Source organism: Octodon degus, unplaced genomic scaffold (assembly GCF_000260255.1).
Source record: "Octodon degus isolate 3935 unplaced genomic scaffold, OctDeg1.0 scaffold00069, whole genome shotgun sequence".
NCBI classification, from domain to species: Eukaryota; Metazoa; Chordata; class Mammalia; order Rodentia; family Octodontidae; genus Octodon; species Octodon degus.
This window is the reverse complement of record NW_004524645.1, coordinates 2,986,784-3,011,053: the sequence shown is the minus strand read 5'-3', so window position 1 is coordinate 3,011,053 and position 24,270 is coordinate 2,986,784. Positions and strand designations below refer to the sequence as shown.

Genomic DNA, 24,270 nt, shown 5'->3' with positions numbered 1-24,270 from the left:
CATTTACCAAATGAAGACTAGAGCTTCCTTGGACTTTCCTCTTTTAACAAATTGATCCCACATATATGAAATATCAATGAGCCATTAAGCAGAGTTTACTGGTTGTCCAAGTCTGGTACCTAGTTGCTAGGAGTGGTGAAGGCGGGGGGAAATGGAAACTGACTAATGAATATGGCATTTTCTTTTGTGGTGATGAAAATGTGTTGTAAATATCTAGTAATGATGGCTGCACAATGTTTTAGATGGTCTAAATATCCCTGAATTGTATGCATTTAAATGGCAAAAATGGTGAATTTTATGTGTATTTTCTCACAATAAAAGGTGATTTCATATGCTTTAAGTATTGCAAAACTAAGAGATTCATATTATGGGAAGTAATATAATTCTTAATACTCTTTGTAAAACAAAAATATCTGGTCCTTAGCAGATTAAAAATATCACTACATTTGAGGAAACTTACATTTCCATTGGACTTCACGAAGCAGGAAGTTACAATTTGTCCCATAGTTATACCATAAGCACAATTATTCTTGTGCTTTCTTGGTACTTTAAGTTTTACTAAAGTAATTAAAATTTTATTTAACCAACAATAAAATTTTTAAATGCCCCTAGCAATTAGAAAAATAGTCAATGTAATAGCCCAGGAAATTTTCACAGAGTAAACATTTGAAGCAAATGTATTAAAATATAAAATCTATGTAGAAATGTTTTATTTCCCAGATTATGTTAATTTCTAGGCATTTAATTTTTCTTGATGTTACCATAAAAAGTATTGTTTTCATAATTTTATCCTGAGTTCATTACTGGTATATACAAATGGTATTGACTTTTGTGTGTTGATTTTGTTTTCCACTATACTGCTGAAATTGGTTATTAATTCTAAGAAGTTGTTGGATCTTAGGAATTGGTTATTAATTTTTGGTAGAGCTCTGAGTTTACTATGCAGAGTTTCATGTCATCTACACATAATGATAATTTGAGTTCTTCCTTTTTTATATGATCCCTTTTATTTATTTGAATACAAGTGGTGATAGTGGTGATAGTGTTTATTATGTTCCTGATTTTAGAGGTCATATTTTCAGTTTTACCCCCACTGATTTGCAATAAATGGCTCTTCTCAAATGCAAGTATGGTCTTTTGATATCTATTCTCTTCAGAGTTCTTTTTTAATTTTAACTTTCTTTTTTATTTCATTTTAGAAGCACACGGCTTTATTACACAAAATCAACTGGAGGTGGACTCCAGTGGAAAGTGCGCTCTGGTGTGACACAGCAGCCAGTGCTCAGCCCTACCTGCTTCAGCTCTTCCAGGATAGAGAGCACTGGGTAAAGGCTCCTTGGCCACCCCTTTGGAAAAGAGAAGAACATTGGGAACAGGTTATGACGTCTCAGGCATAATGTGTATCTAAGTTTTCATTCATTATTGTGCTCATCTGTCAGTTGTCCATACAGGAAACACACTTACTTGGAAAGGAAGGGGCAGTTTTTGCAGTCAAATGTTTACATGTGGCATTCAGTGTACATCGCATTTGGCCGCATAAGCTATCATAACATAATTGTCCACCACCTGGACGTGAGGGGTGGGGTAGGACATGAAGTTCTAGGGACAAGGAGTGCCCTCTCTTGCTAACATATTGCTTATAGAAATTCCTTTTTGGCAAAGGAGGGCCCAACATCAAAGCACGGTTTCTTATAGAAAGGAAAGGAAGAAAAATGACAACTCAATGCGGACCCTTGTACTCCGTGACCGTGCTGAGTTTCTTTGCCCACTCTGGATATTCCTTTCTCTTCTGCGTTCTCACCCTTGGTGGCTTTATCCTCTGTAGACTTCTCTGATGGCCTGCTGTCTCTTTGGTCTGTGCTAGAGGGCTTTTCGCCTTCTCCATCTTGGGCTTGCTGGGCTCCTCTGAGAGGTTCTTGTCATCTGCCTTAGCCTTAGATTTCTCCTCAGGCTTCTTGACCTCTGCAACTTTCTTCTCCTTGGTGTCTTTCTTTTCTGGCACTGCTGCTGTCTCTTTCTTGTTTGGCTTTTCCAGCTTCTTTTCTGTCAGCTTGTGGGCTTCTTTGACCTTGGCATCAAATGGTTCCTTCTTGGCCACCTCAGTCTTCTCCTTGGGTTTAGCCTCCTCCTTTACCTCCACCTCAGCAGAGCCTCCTTCTATGGGGTCACTGCTTTTTTCTTGTCTTTAACATCTTATTTCATATCTTCAGCTTTGGATTCCTTGGGCTTTTCTGCAGCAGCTTCCTTCTCTTCCTCAATCTCAGGCTTTGGAGCCTCATTTTTGTGTTCTGCATCTGTCTTGGTGTAATCCTTGGTTTTCAGTGTGGCTGGAACCTTCTCTTACTCTGCTTTCTTTGGTTTTCACTTCCCGGGACATCTGCTCCAAGCAGGACTTCACCTCTTCCTTCTTTGGGACTTCCTGCTCAGGAGCCTTGGCCTCCTCCTTTGCGGGAGATGTGATCTCCTCTGGGGACTTGACCTCCTTGACAGGACTTTTGGCTTTTTTGGGGAATTTGGTGTCTGCAGATTTTGCTTCCTCCTCTGCAGGAGACTTGGATTCCTCCTTCACTGGGGACTTGGCCTTCTTGGGGTACTCAACCTCAGTGGGTGACATGGCCTCTTTCTCATCTGGAGATTTGCTCTCACCAGGGACTTAGATTCCTTATCTAGAGATTCTGCCTCTTCTGCTGAGTGTGACTCAGGGGCTTCTTCTTCTCCTCCCACTTCTTCCTCCTCTGTGGCTTCTTTTCCCTCCTATTCAGTGACTTCTTCAGTCACTTGGATCTCTTCTTTCTGTTCCTCCACAATCACATTTTCCTTTTATGGCTTTTCTACTACCTTTGTCTTCTCTTCACCTTAAACTTTTATGTATGTGAACATAGAGGAAATTTGAGGAAGCCCCTATGAAGGAGAGGAGTTGGACCAAAGCCAGTCCGACACTCTTCACCTTCAAGGAGTTTTCCATACACAGCAATCCTGATATCCAGAGTCATTCTGACAGTCAGCAGGTCCTGGTACTCCTGGAGTGGTGTCCCTCATCTCCTTGCCTAACTGCTGGACGGCCTCCTTTAGGATGCAGTGTCAGCTTAATGCTGGTCCTGCAGCTCAGGGCGCTGCCTCTCCAGCAAATCCTTCCTGCTTTTGAGGGCCTCCAGCTCTGTGGTCCTAGCCTGAAACTGATGCCAATACTCAGTAATCTCTTACTGTGCTGAACCCATGGAATCAGGGTTCACCTTGGTCCAGCCACACTAGGAACCTCTCCTCCTTGCCTCCGTTCTTCAGAGTTCTTATCATCAAGGGATGCTGGATTTTATCAAAAGCCTTTTCTGCATTTATGAGATGATCATGTGGATTTTCTTATCTTCACTTCGGTTTATATGGTGTGTGAGCTACACATATGGTATCATCCTTATATCTATGGGAAGAAACCTACTTGGTCAAGACTTATGACTTTTTGACAATGTGCTGCATCCTGTTCACTAATATCTTAAGAAGTTTTGCATTAGTTATCGTTATGGATATGAACCTGCAGTTTTGTTTCCTAGTTGGATCTTTATCAGAGTGATGCTGGCTTCCATAAGTGAGCTGGGAAGCATTAAACATTTTTCAATTTCTCTGAGGTGTGTGAGAAGCACTGGTGATATAATACCCTTGACATAACTTTTCTATTGCAAATTTGTACTCTGGCATAATGGTAGTGGGCTTTGTATCTCAGTCCATTTCCCTAAGGATATAGGAAGCAATCTATGTGCTTACCCACTAGGTAGGACAGCAAGGTGTGTTACAAATGTACAAAAATGACAGAACAGGAATTTTATCCACCTTATTGTTCATCTACCTTGTTTTATGTATGTCTACCTAAGCATCACAGAAAGACCAAGAGACGCACAGCACTCCAGGATTTGTTTTAAAATTTTTGGTTGACTTTTCTTATAGAAGTAGCCCAATAAACTACAATGACACATGAAAAACTAGATTTTCAAGTTTTGGAGGAAGCCAAAAGTAAATCGTCAGATTATTCATGCATGGATGATGAAGATGATCCATTGTAGCATAATGTATGCTTTCACAACAGAAGAGTGTTGTTGGTGTTCATAATAAGGATGACTTCTTCATTGGCAATGTAAGCCAAAGTTCCTCTGACAGTGAAATGGAACAAGAAACAACTGAAAGAGACCCAGGGAATGCAGGCTTCCTTAATTCAGATGACATAAACAGTAATGTGAGTATATATTTGACTAGTTGAAACATTTTGAAATGGCTGCACAACCAAATGGAACAATCTAATGTTAGAACTAGGAACAAAAATATATAGTGAGGGTCTTGCAAGGGTTGGAAGGTAATTAAATAGAATGTCAGTACTACCATTCAGTGTTGAAAATTAACAGACAAAATGCTACAAGATGGTATGAATACACAAATGCTGAAATGCAAATTAAACATTCTGTATTCAACAATAGTCATATTCAAAAATATATTTATTATTACACCTCACTAGCTGAACTGAAAGTATTCATGGGTCTGTTGTACTCAGCAGTGATTTCTCATGGTGATCACAAGAATGCAAAAGACTTACTGAAAACTGATGGGTCAAAATGTGGCATAAAATTTAAGCTCATGTAGATAGAAAGACTTATTTTGCTTTCAATTATTACATTTGTCCTGGAACTCTTATTTGTACAGACTTGTTGCTCTCATCTCCAAAATAATCAAAATGTGGCACTGGACAATTGCTTCACTGGTTTCCAGTTGATGTCACATTTGTAATAGAGCATAAGTTGACCAGTGCATGAACTATACACAGGAACGCAGCAGAAGCAGATAATGTTTAATCTGTTTTGTCTCTTTTTAAATTGTTTCTCCTATTTCTCTTCTTTTTATATATTTCTTTCTTTTTTCTTCCAATTTTGCATGCATATATCTGGTAATATGAATAACTGGTTGGAAGACAACAATATGCATTACAACAAATACTGTGAAATTCATATCACTTTGTTAAGTGAAGTTCTGTATCACTTGTAATTTTTGGTTTTTTTTCAAAGTTTTATTGATAAACAGATAGCAATGAGACAGTTTCAAATCAAATCAGAAGTACAGTTTCAACAAATAATACACCGCATATATTCTTAGTGGTTATTTGCTGTACAAGATGCAGACTTGTGATCCTATTTACAAACACCATTAGAACAAACATTCTATTCATTAAGAGAATGCAACTATATATCTATCCCAACCACTTTGAATACACAGATACAAAATGGACATTCATAGGTATACCCCATTTTTTCTAAGTTCCGTTATTGAATATTATAGGTGTCTAAACTCAGCAAAATATTCCAAAAGAGTCCAGTAGCCCATAATAGCATTGGGTCTTCTGTTTAACTGGCAATGTCAGAAATTATTGACCTGAGTCCCCCACAGCTCAACTTAGCAGCATGGCTTTATTTCCTATATTTCGACTTCATACTTTTCTACTGGATGGTTAAGACCAAGGCAAAGCAGGACCTATGCAACAAGAGTTGTAGCTTTTTGGTCTGAGAAGGTCAGTGAAATGCCCTCAGGATTTATCTTGAGATCCTGTACCTCAGATTGTAGAACCTTTGTCAGTGCAGCCATGTGGATGAGTCACAGCTATTGCTTGGCCAATGTGCTCTCTGTGAAAGCCTGAGAGAGTGTCTTCTCCCCATGTGACTCTCCTTAGGCACACTCTACGTCATCGATCACTTTCCTCTTTGGCCCCATAATCTTCTTGATCAGAAAATTTGGGACACAACCGAGGTACATGATGTTACAGTACAAGTTCTCATATGTCCTGAGTCTTAATTGACCTTAGAAGACTAGGGCCAAAATGTTGGCTTTCCTTGTAGCCCTCCTTTTTTCTCTAATTTTGGTCTACAAACTTAGGTTGTTAACCATCCAGAAGACAAGCTTATTGTTATTAACAAACAATTTAGGCTATCAAGCTTAACCTCACTATCTCACTGCATTTCAAACATCTTAGGCATAATAAGGAACAGGTATTTTTCATCAAGTATTGATATGTTGAACTTTAAGTCCCTGCATAATATGATAAAAAACACTTAGAAATTAGATTATAGTTTAAAAATAGGATAAAGAATTCTATGCTTCTCATGCTTGCACATAAGTCCAAAAATCTCACCATATACAACCTTGAAGCAGGAGAGTCCCACAATATTCCTTTTCCTGTCTCTTGCTTTCATTCACAACCCCCTTTTTCTTGAGCATCCACCTACCCAAGAGACATCTTAGCAGTAACTGGCATGCCATGACAAGCCGCCCATATTCAGAATACCACAATGACAGGCACTCCCAACATGAAACCACTATTACAAATTACCATCTGCAGTGCAGTAGCTTAGTTCACAGGTATCAATATATATAGTCAGGGGGAGAATCTTTCCAATTAACTCCTAGATTGAAGAATCTTCTGAATATTCTCCGGATCATTGCCTTGCTCATCTCTTACATATAACTGCATGGCTTAACATTGTCATGTTTCCTAGCTCATCACCTTTCCCTCTCTTGATTAGTTAGTCCTTGAGATCCTGTTTTCCCTTTTCTTGTATTATATCTTTCTATTTGTATTTCTTCTTTGGAGTTCTTATACTAGGGAGACCATATGATATGTAATTTTTGTTTTAAAAATATTTTGTACTCTTTATAAAATAAAAAAATTCAAAATAAAATACTTCAATTTCAAAACAAAGTATTATCTGTAACGTGTTATTGATATTTTCACTGTAGTTCATATAAGAATTTATTTGGGTTGTTCTTTTTTAGACTTTGTATACCAAAAACGTTGATCTTGAAAACTTTGATCCTTTTTTACAAATGCTCAATAAATATTAAAAGTTCAGTACTTTATTTTGGGGATTTTTTCCTGTTAAGTATTCATTATTTAATATAGTAAAATCCATAAAATTAAAATTAATAATTTATGAATAGAAATAGTCTAAAGAATAATGGTAGGTCTGAAAGAGTCATGTTTCTGTGCCTGTATGAAAAAATTATTCTTATGCTTTTAAAGGTCTTACAGAAATCAGCAGTGAATCCAATAGTGTTTGGTATTTTTTAATGGGTAGGCTTTTTATTATTCTCTCAATCCCATTACTTGTTCTTAGGTTCTTCATGATTTTTGTGACTTCTTGGGTTTACTTTGGTAATTTGTGTGAGTCTAGGAATCTATTTCTCCAAGGTTTTCCAATTTGTTGGAGTACAATCTTATGTAGTAGCTATTATCTTCTGAATGTTCATGGTGTCTATTGTGGTTTAACTTTTTCATTTCTAATTGTATTAATGTGATTCTTTTCTCTCTTTCACTTGGTAAGTTTGGCTATGGGTTTATCTATTTTGCTTATTCAAAGAACCAGCTCTTTGATTCGTTAATTCTTTTTTTATTAGGCTTAGTTTCACTGATTTCTTCTCTAATCTTTGTTTTCCATCCTTAACTTCAATTTGAGCCTGGACTGTTGTTTTTCAAGTATCTTAAGATTCCTCATAAGTTATTTATTTTAGGTCACTCCGTATTCCTAATGTGAGCATTGATTGCAATGAACTTCCCTCTTAGGATAGTTTTCATTGTGGACCTGAAGTACAGTAAATTGTGCAGTCATTGTCATTAGCTTACGGAAATTTTTTAATTACTTCTTTGATTTTCTCTGTGAGCCACTGGTTATTTAGGAGTATGTTACTACTTTTTCAGGTGCTTCTAAGTTTTCTGTGATTTTTTCTATGTTTGATCCTATTTTCATTGCACAGTGATCAAATAGTACATATGGGGTGATTCTGATATATGTATTTAAGAAGGCTTTGTGGGCTAGTATGTAACCTATTTTGGTGAAATTACCATTTGCAGTACAAAGAACATATACTCTGTTATAGTGCGGTGGAACATTCTGTAGATATCTATTAACCCTGTATGTTCAAGGGTCTGGCTCATCTCTCATATTTCTATGTTGATTGTTTTCTTTAGTTGATTTATTTCTTTGATAAAGTGGAGTGTTACTTTTCCCCACTACAAATGCTTTAATATATATACATATGTATGTGTGTATATATATATATATATATATATATTTCTGAAAAGAGATTGAAGGGGACATCAGAAAATGGAAAAATTTCTTCTGAAACAATACTGCCAAAATGGCTATTCTCCCAAAACTTTATACAGATTCAATGCAATCTCAATCAAAATAGCTACAGCATATTTAACTAATCTAGGGAAAATAATCCTATAATTAATATGGAATCAGAAGTGAGCCAATATAGCAAAAGATATTTGAGAAACAAGAGCAAAGCAGGAGGCCTTAATGATCCTGACTTGAAGCTATTCTACAAAGCAACAGTAAAAAAAAGCAGCATGGTACTGGCACAAAAACTGACATGTGGATCAACAGAGCAAAAATAGAGGATATAGAAACATTTCCAGACACATTCAACTATTTGATCTTTCACAAAGTAATGCAAAATAGATTATGGAAAAAATACAGCCTATTCGACATGTGGTGTTAAGAAACCTGGGTATCTTTTTATAAAGGATTGAAGCAGAACTCATATCTCTCACCATGTACTAAACGAAAATTAAAATGGATCAAAAAATCTAAACATTAGAACTGAAATACTGAATCTACTGGAAGACAAATTAAATAAAACATTTGATGTCACAGGTATAGAAAAAGATGCTTTAAATAGAACTTCAATTACACAAGAAATAATAAAAATAAACAAATGGGATTATATCAAATTAAAAGCCTTCTGCACAGCAATGGAATAAATTAGTAGAGTGAAGAAATAACATAAACAATCATAAAAAATATTTGAGAATTCAAAATATTAGACCACCTAAAATGGAAGATCCAATGAAGAAATGGGCACATGGGCCGGGGAGATGGCTCAGTGGAATTAGCACTTCCCTGGCAAGTGCAAGGGACTGAGTTCAATCCCGGGTTCCACCAAAAAAAAAAAAGAAAGAAAGAAAGAAAGAGGCACATGAAATGAACACTTTTCATGGGCTGGGGAGATAGTACAGTGATCTAAGTGCCTGCCTGACAAGCTCCAGGGCCAGGGTTTAATCCCCAGTACTAGCATGCCGTGGTCACCCTGTGGTAAGCCAGCCAATGAAATCGGGCTTGGTGGTGCACACTTGTAATCCCAGCACTGGGGAGACTGAGACAGGAGGGTCACTACAAGTCAAAGCTGCATAGAGAGACCCTGTACCAAGTAAATGAACAAATAAATAATTTTGAAAACTAGAAAACAAAAAAAAACTAACACTTCTCATAGGAAGAAGTGAAAATGGCCAATAAGTAAATGAAAAGGTGTTCAACATCTCTCATGATTAGAGAAATTAAAATTAAAGCAACACTTAGATTCTTCTTACATCAGAAAGGATGACAATTATCAAGATATCGAAGAATAACAAATGCTGGTACAGCTGTGCTGGAAAAAGAACCCTTTACAATATTGGTGGGAATGGAAACTAGTTCAATCAGTAAGGAAATCATTATGGCAATTTCTCAAAGAACAAAATTTAGAAATACTGTCTGACCCAACTAATCCCCTTCTAGGTATCTTCCCAGAAGAGCTAAACCCATCATACCACAGTAATGCATATGCACCAGTGTTTAGAGTAACACAATTCATAACAGCTAAGTCCAGAAAACAACCAGTATACCTATCAACAAATAACAGATAAAGAAAATGTGGTCTCTATGCATAAGGGAACACTATTTAGTTATAAAGAAGGATAAATTCAAAAATTTGTATAAAAGTTTATATATGAGAAAAATACAATGTTGAGTGAAATAAATCCATCAAAATGACCTTAAATACCCTATAATATCTCTCACTTTGTTAAGGCACAGTAGAAAGAGCAGAACTAAGGACAGATAGAAGAAAATAGGGGGATAGACCGCTTGCAAACGGGAACATTTCATTTTTATTGAGAAATAAATATGAATGAGACAGTTTCACAGCTGATTAACAGGACAATTTTGATAATCAATACATTGTACATTGTTATCTTCTTAGTGGTTATCCATAGTACAAGAACCAGACAGGATATTCTGTCTAAACACTGTGAGTATACCTCTTTCTTCTCATTGAATTAAGTGAAAGTAGCTGTAAATTTATCCTAACTATTTTGTATATATAAATACAAAATGATCTTTCCTTTGTATCCTTTTTTATTGTCTGTCAGAGGTGAATATTCTATTGACATCTAAATACTATAGGTGTTTGAATTCAACTAAACAATCTAATGTTGTCTAGCAGTCTATAATATTAGTGGGTTATCCTCAGAGGTTATTGACTTGAGCCTTTTACAGCTCATCGTATTAATATGACTTTATATAACTTGTTTTTATACTTTTCTGCTGGATGGTTAAGACCAAGATATAGCAAAACCTATATAACAAGAAATGTAACTTTTGTATCTATTAAGGTCAGCCAAGTATTTTCAGGATTTATCCTGTAGCCCTGTACTGCCCTTTGTACATCCTTTTGTCAGTGTCAGACATGAGGATGAGTCACAGCCATTGCTTGACCAATTTGCTCTCCGTGAAAGGGAACATTTCTAGGAGAATGATGGCAAGGGAAAATAAGTAGAGTTAAGATATGCCATGTACAGGAATCCAATAACCTCAACGAAGGTAAACATTCCATGTCATAAATATGAGCTAAGAATAACAATAACATGAATAAAAATGGGAAAAGAGAATTTGGAGGCAGAGGAAGGAAGGTGAGAGGGAATAAGGGGACTACAGAAGGAAAGTACTACGTTATATACATGTACTCAATTCCCAAGATGATTGTAACGTGTAGTAATAAAAGAAAAAATATAAAATCTCACATTAATTTGTGCTAAGATACATGTCTTTTAAAGATGAGTTTGTATAAGAAGCAATCAGTACAGGGCTTTATCTTGCTATTTTATATGTATCAAAATCATGACCTAAATTGCAATCATGTTTAGCCTTTGACCATCTTCAAAAATGATGATACTCATATTCATCTATTTCATATCTCTTCTTCACATCTACTGCTCATACAGTTCCTAGAAGCCACACAGCCTATGAGTGACAACTGACAAGATGACTATTAGACCTCAGAAAGCAGAAAGAGAACCCAATTTTTTAAGTGCAGTAGAAAAATTTTCTCAACTTACAAAACAAGAAACGTGACTCTTCATTTCAGGAGTGCAAAAATTTACTTCAAAGCTTTTAGTCTTTCTTTTCTAAGTCATTTAAGCTATGTAATAAATCATGTAATAAATCTGGGCACTTTCTGGAAGCCAACTGGATTTCTTCAAATTCTGAACACTGGATGTGTTCCAACAAAGGAATTGTTCTCTGTAAGCTTTTACATACTTGAGACTGAAGTATTTCTTAAACAAGTTAAACACTGTCAATGCTCCTTATTTTGGAATAAGCCATTGTGTATGAGAGCTGTTTCCCCTCTCCAGGAGGGAATGTTGTGTAAGAAGTACATGCAGTTATAAAATAGCATATGGCCAACTGTGGGGGAGGAAAGGCAGAATGCTCCCACATTTTACCAAGTGCTGAGATAGGGCTGCAGTTACAAGCAAATACTGGAATGACCTACAGGTAAACATACGGAATTTCTCAGAATAATCACCTCTTAAAACCTCCCCCACAGTAGTGTGAAAAATAACATTTATCGTACTGATAGAAATCCAACATTATGATGCCCAAAGTTTATTAATAAATTGGTATATGTGAATAATCTTGACCTTCAAAATTCACAAGAAAAGACCAATGGCATGGAATTGTTATTATCTGTGGATTCCTTGTTCACATACTATGATGCATATTCTTCTTCCTCTGCAAACAAATCAAATTCAACAATAGCAAAAGTGACCTGGGGTAATAACTGTTTTATCTTCCAGGAGATCATTCATTCCTGTTATTCAATCCATATGTATTTATCCCAGCCATGTATCAGATTCTCTTCTAGGTCTTGGGAACAAAGCAGGGGGAGAGAAAAATACTATTCATCACTTCATGGAGTTTATAATCTTGAAGGAAAATATATATTAAGTAATTACAAATAAGTAATTGCTTTAGAAAAGTACTCCTTTATCAAATCATTTCCCAAAATACTAAATATCACCTAATTATATTTAGCAGAAACATGATACTTCTCCATGTAGCAACAGAAAATATTGCCGAAATCCTCTCTTTACATCAATAGGGATGGTCAATCTTCATGAGTCTAGTGGTGACTCTTACCTCATGGAGACTTTCGTGGGGGTGGCTATTCCCTAGAAATCACTGCCTCAAGCTGCCAGAGATGCTCTCCATTTTCCAATAGTTTTTCAGATTGATGTTGTGCTTGGAGAAACTGGAAGTCAAGGTTCTTCCAAAGTTAATATCCTATTTCTATTTAGACTGCCCCATTGGCAGAATGGCTTACATGGGACTTAAAGAACACATCCTGCTGATAACATGAAAGTAGCCCAAGTTTTAAAAAATGTAATTTTAACTTTAAAGCTCAGAACTCAGAGCAGTGGGCCACGAAGCAAGCAATGGTCCTCGCATCTATCTGTTCAGAGTGATAAACAAAATCCACACCTCTAGGTTAGAATTTTTGGAAAGTGAGACTATCAGCCAGTACAGTGGATGGCTGGCAGTATCACAGTGTCTGGATAAACTCTTCATCTCTTTAGAAATAACTGGCAAGGACAGTATGGACCAGGAGAGCTGGGTATGTACCATGAATAAGCCAAGACTATTTAACAGAAATAAAAATTCTACACCTTAAAGTCTCTCCTGAAGAGTTTAATTTAAAAAGAAAATTAGCACAAAGGCAAACATAAATGAAGGGGCAAGGTTATTGCATACTTAGTCCCAGATTTATCAACTGAATCATAATTAGAAGCCTTGCCACTGAAATAATGCAATTTGATGCTACATTTACTCTAGTGAGATATTGATTGTCCCTAAAAAAACCTCAAAGCTAACCTCAATAATGTCATCAAATAGTTTGGAAACTTAGTTTCAATTCTACAAACGCATATGATCATTCTTCCCAATTAGAAGTAGGTACAATTGGTTCCCAAAATAGAATTGGCAGTGGAAGAAGCACTGGGAACCAAAGACAGTTTTGAACCTTTGGGATTGCCTGGCACTGTTTGGGATATAAGACCAGGAAATTATTCTGCAGCGCAAAAATAAAATGTCTGATTTTTCTGCCTTTTCTTGGTTTATTGTTACTTCACACATGTAGAAAACTTTTGATGAGCCAAATGAAGGATATTTTCACTCAGTCATTTGAAGGTATTGAGGTAATAGCTTATTGCATAAAAAAGAAGAGGTAAATCCTGCTGATATGTTGGGATAAGAAGGAATTAAAAGAGAGACATGCAGAAAGACCTGCAGGGCATGTGGAATGGGGAACAAGAAAACAAGACTGCAACAGCAGAGGGAGTAACCAAGAACACTTAGAACTCTTCAAGGACATCTTGCTTTCATGTCCTTGTTCCCAGGTGCCTAGCAGCTGTATGTCGCATATAGCTTAAACATAAATCTTAGGCACACATGATAAGGTTTTGTTTTGTTAACCGAAAGTAACCTAAAGGAGGAGACTCAACATATATAAAAATAAAGACCGAAGGCAAGACGGCAGCCTTTTGCTTGAGCCCTTGCTTTGCTTCATTGAGTTCTGTGTGTCTTTGTTTCCATCCAGCACCCATGAGTCTTCCCCAACACTGATACATGTTTTGTACAAAGGAAGATGAAAGATATGGAAAGAGTGGGCTAACCAAGACAAACCATGCACATTGAATTCTAGGCATTTTTCTTTTCCTTTTTTTATATATTTAGTACAGGGTCTACAGGGTCTCATTATGTAAATCAGACTACTAGTGATCCTCCTGTTTTCAGCCCCTCAAGCACTGGGATTACAGGTGCACACCACCACATCCAGTCTCAATTGCTGTCTCAAGGCACCCCAGGGGCGGGTCCAGCAAAGCATGCAGTGGGCAGTGGGGGGAATCGAACCCTGGTCCCTGTATCTGCCTAAGCAGGCACTTTAATCCATTGAGCTATCTGGCCGGCCCTTCTAGGCATTTTTCAATGATTCTTGTTTTACTTTTTGCTCCCTATGTGTACTTTGTTCAAATGAAAGAACAGTACTTACTTCGGGCATTTAAATCCTGATGGACAGCTTAACACACCCAGGTCAAAGAAATAAATGTTGACCAATTTCATCACAAAGCTGGCAATTCTTGCCTATGACAGGGCCACTGAAACAGGTGACCAATCTCTTAATTTGAATAATATTTTTCCAAAAAGTTAGTGGAATTTACTCCTTCATTAACGAATCCATGGTATCATCCTTCATCATGCTGCCTGAATCACTAAAATAATTTTTAGTGTTTAATGTATAGCACCTCATTGGTAGTAGTATCCTAAACTGGAAAATTTATAAAACTTTTGAGATTCCGATCAGAGAATGATAAATGTTAGGAAAAGTTAAGCTAAAAACTATGATTTACAAGGGAAGAATGACACAATTTTGCACCAAATGATTTAAAGGCTTTTAATTTCATGAAATTTTAAGTGACTGGCTCATCCTTCTTATTTCTATCTGAATCAGTTTTATCTGATAGAATATAATTCATAAAAAGAAATAAAATATCCTTATATTTCTTTGCATGAAGTTTCTCACCTAAATGCAATGGAGTAGACAAACACTGAGTCTTCCTAGTGTTCAACACTATGATATACCTACTGCTTTTACAATTAATAGCATGATTTAATTAAAAGCACTGATCCAGGCTGACATTAAGCTCTTAATCAGACATGAACCTCCTTTCTTTTTTCTAATCTAACTCTTAAGCAGTATTCTTTTGCAATTTCAGGAACTTGTCCTTACTATTAACATATTCCTTGGTTAACAAACCTTAGCATTTCTAAAACACGGCTGACTCTTTGGCGTGTATGCATCTGTGCATTCATTCAATCCATCCAGCAAATATGTGCTGCCTGCCTACATTATGCCTCCTCCACTTCCCTCAGTTCTGATTTAGGAACCTGGCAAAAGTGCAACTTTTCAAAAATAGTCTAAAGATGGCTGCCAGTTCTTTCTCTTTCCTTATCAAGAACTAGAGCTTTTCTGGGTGCCATCGTGCACCCTACAATCCTAGCCACTTGGGAGGCTGAGGCAAGAATATCATACATTGGATGTCAGTCTGGGTATTGCACTGAGCTCCTATCTAAATTTTCTTTTAAGAATTAGAAAGATCTGGGGATGTGCGTTAGTATTCCTTGGGTTCAACTGTAAGTACCAAATGAAGGAGGAAAAGGATAAAGAGGAAGAGAAGGAGGAGAAATAGAGGAGAAGAGAAGAGGAGGAGGAGGAAGAAGAAGAAACTGAGCATATTTCTTTCTTTGAATCTGCTTTATTGCAACTGCTTTACGCAACAGAATGCAGCAAAAGTAAAACTGGCCCAATTTCTGACCCAGCATATAAAAGCAGAAGTTTCTACTCCTTCTTTATTACAACCTTTAGATTTAAGGCCTGCAAACACCACAATCTGCTGCCCTTCAGAGAGACCACATGAGAGAGCCACGTGGGGAGGAGAAATACGGACGCTGCATGGAAAGGGGAGGACTCCTGCCAGCCCCATGTTCCAGGTAAGCCTCTAGATAACTCTAAATGTGGCCACCATCTGATTGCAACCATGAGAGATCCCACAAAGCCCAGCAGAAGAGCTGCCAGTTGAACCCAGCAAAGTCACAAAACTATGAAACAGCGTAAGGGAATTGTTGTTGTAGGGACCAGGAAGATGGCTCAGTAGAATAAGTGCTTCCCTGGAAAGCACAAGGGTCTGAGTTCAATCCCCGGTTCCTTAAAAAAAAAGAATTGTTGTTTTAAACTGCAAAATTTTAGCGTGTCTCCTAAGCAGTAATAGATAAGTATGCCTCAATAGAACTTGGAGGCTTACCAATGGGAAATTTCCCACCTTGGAATGCACATGTACATGCATGCGTGCGTGCACACACAGACACACACACACAGAGACAGACACACACACACACACACACACACACACACACACATTCCACTTGAAATGCTACATTTCTGAGGTCAGTATTTCAGAAGATGCAATTCATGGCCATATGATTTAAAATCTCTCTTTTTTTTTCAAAGGGAAACACCAAAAAGGATTCTTTTTCCTCTCTGGTTGGTAAGGAACTGGTCATTCACAGAGCTGAATAAAGAACGCACTCAATATTGCCCTAGAAAGTGCTAGGGTAGTCCAGGGGTGGGAATGTGACTGTGGCATCTCATGTCTCTGTTCACCTCCTCTGGGCTTCAAGGCTCATCACTATCCCATTCCTCAGGCAAACGGAGACTAACAGTACCTGCCAGATGTTCTCCAGAGCTACCAGAGTGTCCTTCCTGGCCCTACTCATTTCATCTGAAAGATTCTCCACATTGCCTCCTCTGCTCACAGGATGCTACTGCAAGCCCTCAGGAAGACGTGTGGATCTAGACTCCTTACACCCTCGTGAACTGGTTTCCTGTGACTGCCATAACTATTTACTACAAATTTCATGGCTTAACACAATAGAGATTTATTCTAGCACGGTTTTAGAGGCCAGAATCTGAAATGAAAGGATCTCTGGGACTGGGCTCTTTCTGAATCCTCTAGAAAAGAATCCATCTAACTTCCTCCAGTTGCTGGTGGCTTGAACTAGTCCTTGGTCTCAGCTGCATCACTCCAAGCTCTGCCTCCAAGTTCATGTGGCCTTCTTCTACTTGTGTGTGTTCTCTTCTCTTGAGGTCACTTTTTTGAGACAAGGTCTCACTTTGTAGTTCAGGCTACTCACTATGTAGCCCAGAGTGGCCTCAAATTCACAGTGATCCTCCTGCCTCAGCCTCCAGTATGCCAGGTCTGTGGCACCACTCCCAGCCTATAAGGTCACTTTTAACTGGATTTAGGGCCCACTCAGATAATCCAAGATAATCTCATTTGAACATCCTTGTTAACTTATTTGGATCAGAGAAGGCCTCCTCTCTAACAAGGTCATATCTGCAGGTTTCAGGTGGACACATTATCTCTTGGTGGGTCATCCTTAAATTCACTCTGTTGTTTTTCATGTCACGTCCCCATTCCTGATCCAGTGCATACTATGACCTGGCTATCTCTGGCCACTCACATGTTCTATAACACAATAACATGCTCTTCCATGGTGCTCATGTGATGATACCCTTCTGATGAGCACACACTCATCATACCCTTCTGATGTCACCTTACACTTCTCAGACTTCCCACAGTCTTTGGGGCCATGTCAAATGTCACATCTTTCCAAACAACATTCTCTATCTCACACACAGTTACCCACTTCCTACTTCCCACAGAACATTACCTAGACTCCTAGGAGAGTCTATGGACATGAAGAGAACCAGGGTCCAGCTCAGTACTGACAATGAATGAATACTGACTAAACCCATTGCATCAAGCCTGGCCTTATAAACAGATGCACATAGGGTTGACCCTCACCTATCAGATTACTAGCATTTTATTCCTTTGGGTTTCACAAAGCTTTCTGGTCTTTGTTAAATCAGACATGTGTCCAACAGTTATGCCACTGTCAGTTGACAGCTGGAGAAGAGGAGCTCTCTCACACATAGGTTCTCAAAAAAGTGAGGTAAATGCTAATATTTCTTTCTCCTGGGTATTCTGAAGAACTGTATTACTAAGGCTTTTTTGCACTTAAGTTTGGGCTGTGTGATTGATGCTTCTTAAGGAAATGAAGAGAGTGGTAATATACATACATGGTCCCCGACTTACAGTGGCTCTACTACTGCTTTTTAGCTTTACAACAGCACAAAGCAGCATGTATTCAGTAGAAGCTCTAGGTTGAATTTTGACTTGAGGTCCTTTCTTGAGCTAGTGATGTGCCCTTCACCCTGTCACAACATTGGGCAATGGTGGTGAGCCTCAGCTCCCAATCAGCCCTATGAAAACAATGGAGGAAAACAGGATGTTACAGTACAGGCTCTCATGTCTTGAGTTCTCAATATATATATATATATATATATATATATATATATATATATATATTAGCATAGCTATACAGCTACTTTCTCTTAGCTCAATGAGAAAAAAAGTTTTGAATAGTGTTTAGACAAGATATCATGCCTGTATGTTGTGTTATGAATAACTACTATAAAGACAACAATATGCAATGTATTAATTATTGTAACTGTCCTACTAACCTGTTTTGAAACTGTCTCATTGCTACTTCTTTCTCAATAAAATTAACAAAAAAAGGATGGTACTACAATGAGCTGTGCTGCTAAAATAGGATGTTCAGTAAATCAGCCACACCAAGTGCATTTCAGTTCATGTTATTCTCAACTTATTTTGGGTTCATTAGGATATTGTTCCATCATAACAAGAGGTGCATATTGCCCAAGAACTCATCGGCTCTCTCTTATCTCTAACTGAAATGAGGACTTCAAAAGGACAGGACCTCATGCTGCAAGGAGCTCATTCTGCTGAGATACTCTTTGGAAAGGAAGATGAAAGAGGGTGATTTCTAAGCTGTATTAAACTGTAACTGAACAAGAAACACACTTTTTTTGTTTTCAAGTGTATCAGTTAGCTGTCATTAGCTTATGATGTGGTAACAAGCTGCCCCTCCCATTCTTGTAGTCATACTACATGGTAACCTGTTTGGCTGTGGCTATGCTCATCATGTTTCCTATATTTCACAATTTCGGCTCAAGGATCAGCTCCTACTTGAGACATGCTGGTTACATGGCACACGGGAAAATAGACCAATGTCGGTCGTGACAGAAGGTTTTAAAGCTTATGCTCAGATGTGGTATCCATTGCAGAGGCTCATATTCCACTGATCAAAGCTTGTCATCTGATCAGTCTACAAGGAAGAAACTCTATCTACTCTCTGTTATGGGACTGAATTGTGTCTCCAACATTTAGGGCTGAAACCCTACCCCTCCATGTGACTATATTTAGTGATAGGGCCATTAAGGAAGTAGAGTTAAATGAGGTCATAAGGGTGGGACCTAATCGAATAGCACTGGCAAAAGAAGAAGGAGAAGGACAAGGACAAGGAAAAGAAACAGCAGGAATGCTTGTGTACAGAGAAAATGGACACAGTGATAAACTGAGGAAAGAGACTTCAGCAAAAACCAAACTAGACAATATCTTGATCTTAGACTACTAGGCTCCAGAATTATACTAAAATCAGTTTCTGTTGTTTAAGATACCCAGTGTCACGGAAGCCCTAGCAAATAAAAGGTTCCAATAGAGAGGCACTGCCGGTTGCTCAGTAATATAATTTCCTCCAGTCCTAGACCTCACAGAATGAAGAGCAGTTGGCTCCCATGAAAAGAGATGGGTGTCACAGCTACAGCAGTTATCCTTGGACTCAGATTCCAACATTTACTAGTACAGTGGCCTTGGGCAAATTTCATTAACTCTTTGCATTTTAATTTGTTTATTTGTCCAACAAGCCCTGTTTCTCAGGGCTGCTGTGAAAAGCAGAGTCAATCCTAGCACAAATACTCTTTCATTAAATGTTATCTTTATTTTTTCCTAGGTTTCTTTTAGGAACTAAAGATGTTTCTGCTTAGGACAAGTTAAACCTGGAACATTTCACTCTTTTCTAAAAAGATATTTTCTTTTTCCAGAAATCATCGTTTCAAACCAGGGCGCAGGTTACTAAGTATCATATGGAAGATATAATTAAATCTGAGCACTAGAGAAAGTGGAAACACAAGAGGAAGGATCCAGCTTTGGGGCCCACCCTACAGCCAATGAGAGAGGCTCCCCACATTTCTTTTTTTCTTTTTTTGACACTTTCAATTTTTAATGTATTTTTAAATTAATTTTAATGAGAAAATTAAATAGCAATGAAACAGTTTCAAAAACAGGTTAGTGGCACAGTTCCAACAATTAATACATTGTATATTGTGAACCTGTGCTGTGACATCTTGTAACTAAGTGGAGTACCAGGCTTTCTGACCAAGGAGACTATGGAGCCACAAAGGAAAGTGACTGGCGATGCATAGTGTGCCTAAGGAGAGTCACCTAGAGAGAAAAACTTCTCTCAGACTTTCACAGAGAACAAATTGGTCAAGCAAAGGCCATGACTCATCCACATGGCTGACACTGACAAAAGATCCACAAGGTACAGTTCCAGCGTAAATCCTGAGAGGATTTGATTGGTCTTATCAGATAGCACAAGTTACATTTCTAGTTACATAAATCTTGCTTTAACTTGGTCTTAACCATCCAGCAGAAAAGTGTAACCATGAGGTATGAAAAGTTAAAGCTATATTAATATGCTGAGCCATAAAAGGCCCAATTCAACAACTTTGGACAATTGCCAGCTGTGCTGGTAACTCACTACTATTATGGACTATTGGACTATATTGGGTTATTTTGCTGAATTCAAGTACCTACAATATTTGGACTGGCATCAAGTATGAAAAGGCCCTTTAAAGACTTCTCCACATTTCTTTAACAGGCTACTTTGCAGGAGACTGGAGTTTAGTTATCCTAACAATGCTTTGTTTTGTTTGCTTTAAATTGCTCTAAACTTATCTTTGTTGTTTTGTTTTGCAGAACCAGGGATTGAACTCAGGCCCTTGCACTTGCCAGGGAAGTGCTTATTCCACTGAGCCATCACCCGGGCCCCTAAACTTATCTTTGTTTTGAAATTACACTTGACATGATAAGAATGTGTATCATAAATGTGATTTCCCATTACTGTGAACTTTTTAAGTTCATTTCATGGAAAAATATCAAACAAAATGTCATGACAAAATGATAGAAGAATAACAATAGTTAGTACACTATGTATTATCTTTAACCTAGCTGCTCAGGTACAAGGTATGGGCATAAACATTTCTCCAATCAATGTTAGCACAAACTTTTCTTTTTAATGAACTAGGAGACACTGACTGCATTTTCCCCTTTTCCCTATTGCCCTTTTCCTTTTTAGCCATCCTAAAAAGCCATTACTTTTCCCTTTTTGAACAATTTCTTCCCATTTCACAGTAGCTATTGTACATTTTAGACCTTATTTATTCTTTTAGTTTCTCATACCAGGGAGACAATATGATGGTTACACATATGAGACTAATTTATTTCACTTATGAACAAGATCTTGCATCCATTTACCTATAAAAGCCCCAGATGTATCCTTCTTTATGGCTAAGTAGTACTACATTATATAAAAATACCAAGTATTTTTTATCTATTCCTCGGCTGATGGGCATTTGGATTGTTCCCAGGATTTAGCTATGACAAACTATGCTTCTGTAAACACAGATACACATATGTCATTGTGGTATGCTGTTTTCAAATCTTCTGGAAAAATACCTACAAGGGGAATACTTCAGTCGAATGGGACCTCTCATCCTAGTTTTTTCAGGAATGCCCACACTGATTTCTAAAAACCTGCATTCCCACAACCATGGAGAACGGTTACTTTTCCCCACAGCCCCTCTATCATTTGTTATTGGCTGATTTCCTGATGGCAGCCATTCTTTCTGGGATGAGATGGAATCTCACCACTGTTTTAATTCACATCTTTTGAATGGCTAGTGATGGTGAACATTTTGTCCATATATTTATGTGCTATTTGTATTTCTTCTTCTGAGCAGTGTGTATTCATCTCAGATGCCCATTTTAATTGAGTCTTTAAATTTGGAGGGCCTTACATTTTTCAATTCTTTATATGTTCTTTTTTTTCAGTACCAGGGATTGAACTCAGGACCTTGCACTTGCCAGGAAAGCTATTCCACTGAGCTATCTTCCTGGCCCTCTTCATATGTTTTACATAGAAGTCCTTTTCTTGAGGGACAATTGGCTAATTATTTTCCCACTCTGTGCATTGTCTTTTCACTTTATTGCTGATTTATTTTACTTTTTTTAATAAAATGAGATCGAAGTTGTTGATTCTTTGAAGCATTTCCTGTGGGTAGAGAGTTCATGAACAAAATCCAGACTGAATGCTGCCATTTAAATAAAGATGTTAATGGTAATCATTGTGATTAAAACACACAGTTTCTACAAAAGCCGAATCCCCCCCCCTTTCTTTCCCTCTGTCTCTCCCTCCTTCTGTCCCTTCTTCTCTCTCCACTCATTCTTTCTCTTATTTCCCTCTGGTCCTAGAAATACAGAATCTCAATGGCCCAGAAAAAAAATCCTCTATTTTTACTAGAAACAAAACTGGGGGAGGTACTCTGGAAATTATCTCAGGAATTTAGATGGTGGAAAGGAAAAGAGTTTAGTGTGTTTTGCCTAATGTTTCATAAAAGGACACCAGCTGTGATGTTTTTAATTTGGGAATTATAGGGCTAAAAGGAGATTTACTTGCTAATAAATATCCACTCCCTTGTTCTTCACTGCCTTCTTGTTCTTCAGTAATTCATTACTAATTCCAGAATAGTGTAATACTTATCCAGCAGATAACATGCTGTGCTGTCACAGATACTGAGCTCCTTGCCATATGTAAAGTGGCAATCTCTGAAGAGAAGCAAGGAGGGAGAGGGAGGGATCTTCTAAAGATATTCTATGCTATTCGGGCTTTCAAACTTAAGGGAACTGAGCATAATAAGGGTGCTGCAAACAATAACCTGGAATTTGAACCACAAGCTAGTCTCATGGCATAACTCCTGATGGAGGCAGGGACTGTTCTCCAAACAGCTCTTCCTAAAGTAGGCAGGAACTGTCACTGGACTCCCTCCCATGTTCACAACCTAGTGGGGTTTCTTTGTGTCCCTCTTGGCTCCTAGATGCACCTCAAATATTCTAACCAAAGTCATCATTCCTGCATAGAAGCCCTGCTCCTATCCCTATGGGTCCTGTGCTCCCCACCAGACAATCTGTAGGGCTCTCTGTCGGATCATGATTGGCTCGCCCATGATTCATAACAGGTATTTGGGTATTGCCTGCTGTTTGTCCTTTAGATTTGAGCATATAGCAAGACCTTTGCCAAGAACAGTAGGTTTCAACTGAGAGCAAGCTTGCTTCCTGGGGAATATTAGGCACTGCCTGTAGATATTTTTGGTTGTCACAATTATAGGGAGCAGCATCCTACTAAAATCTTGTGGGTACAGTTCATGGATGCTGCAGCTCCTTGCTGTTCACAGAACAATTAAAATGGCAACAATACTGACACTGAGAAATCTTTAGGAAGGTCTAGAAGATGATGAATTATGGCAGATCCATAGCAAGTAGCAGAAAAGTTATTTTCTATCAAACTGACTTTGTTAGAAAGGAATGGAAGACAGAGAGAGAGAAAAAAAAAAAGGAAAGGTCATCAGAAGAGAATTCATAGGACAGACATCCATTGTCACTATGTAGGCCAAACAGAAAGCCTGCCAGATACCTGGCACTGTTGTCTTATTCTAGGAATGTCTTGCTCCCTTGGCTTTCATCTGTCCTAGTCAGGTTCCTCTCCTAACTATCCTTATGTTCACTCTTTGTTACTACTCCCTACACACAACTCCTACAAAAAAAGAAAGAAAGAAAAGAAAACATACAAGCTCTGTGATGAGGCCCTTTTAAAATGGCATGCCCCACACTCCACTTGGAGGGCCTTATCTCCTCTCAACACCAGGTTGCTTGCATATATGACTAAGAACTACAGATCTATAACTCCAGTCACTTTCCTCATCTGAGATCCAAACATGCGTTCATTCCAGTTGTGTCCCTTTCGGTATGGCAGTAATAAATAAAACCGTCAAAACTAAACTGGTTACCTCCATGATAACACACAGATCCTTATTAATGACCCTATTTTCACAGCTGATCTTAAATGTATTATAAGATATGAGGACAAAGTACTGAATACACACCACTCTTTTTGCATTGGAGTGATTTTAACTAAAATAAAAAAAAAACACCTATTGAAAGAGGATGTAAAGAGTAAGGTGGGGACCAGTGAGATAGCTCGGTGGACTAATCGCCTGATTAGGCAAGCACAGGGACTGGGATAAATTCCCAGTACCACATGCCACACCCTCCCCACCCTTAGGGTGTGCTGAGCTGACAACAAAGTCCAGTTGTGGTGGTGCATGCCTGTAATCCCAGTGCTGGGGAGGCTATCAGGGATGAAAGGTTTTGCCCATCTACAGCAGTTCACCTTAGCCAAGATGGACCTACATGCCACACCTTAGTTGCAAAGGAGACAGGATATAAAATAGGCATCTGGCAATTTTGTGGGAGGAGTGCTGCAT

General features: G+C 38.1%; 1 pseudogene; it reads right to left on the bottom strand.

The window, feature by feature from the left end:
- Positions 1-1,637: 1,637 nt before the first annotated feature.
- The window catches only part of LOC101568289, a 65,759-nt pseudogene continuing 43,126 nt past the window's right edge, over positions 1,638-24,270 (bottom strand).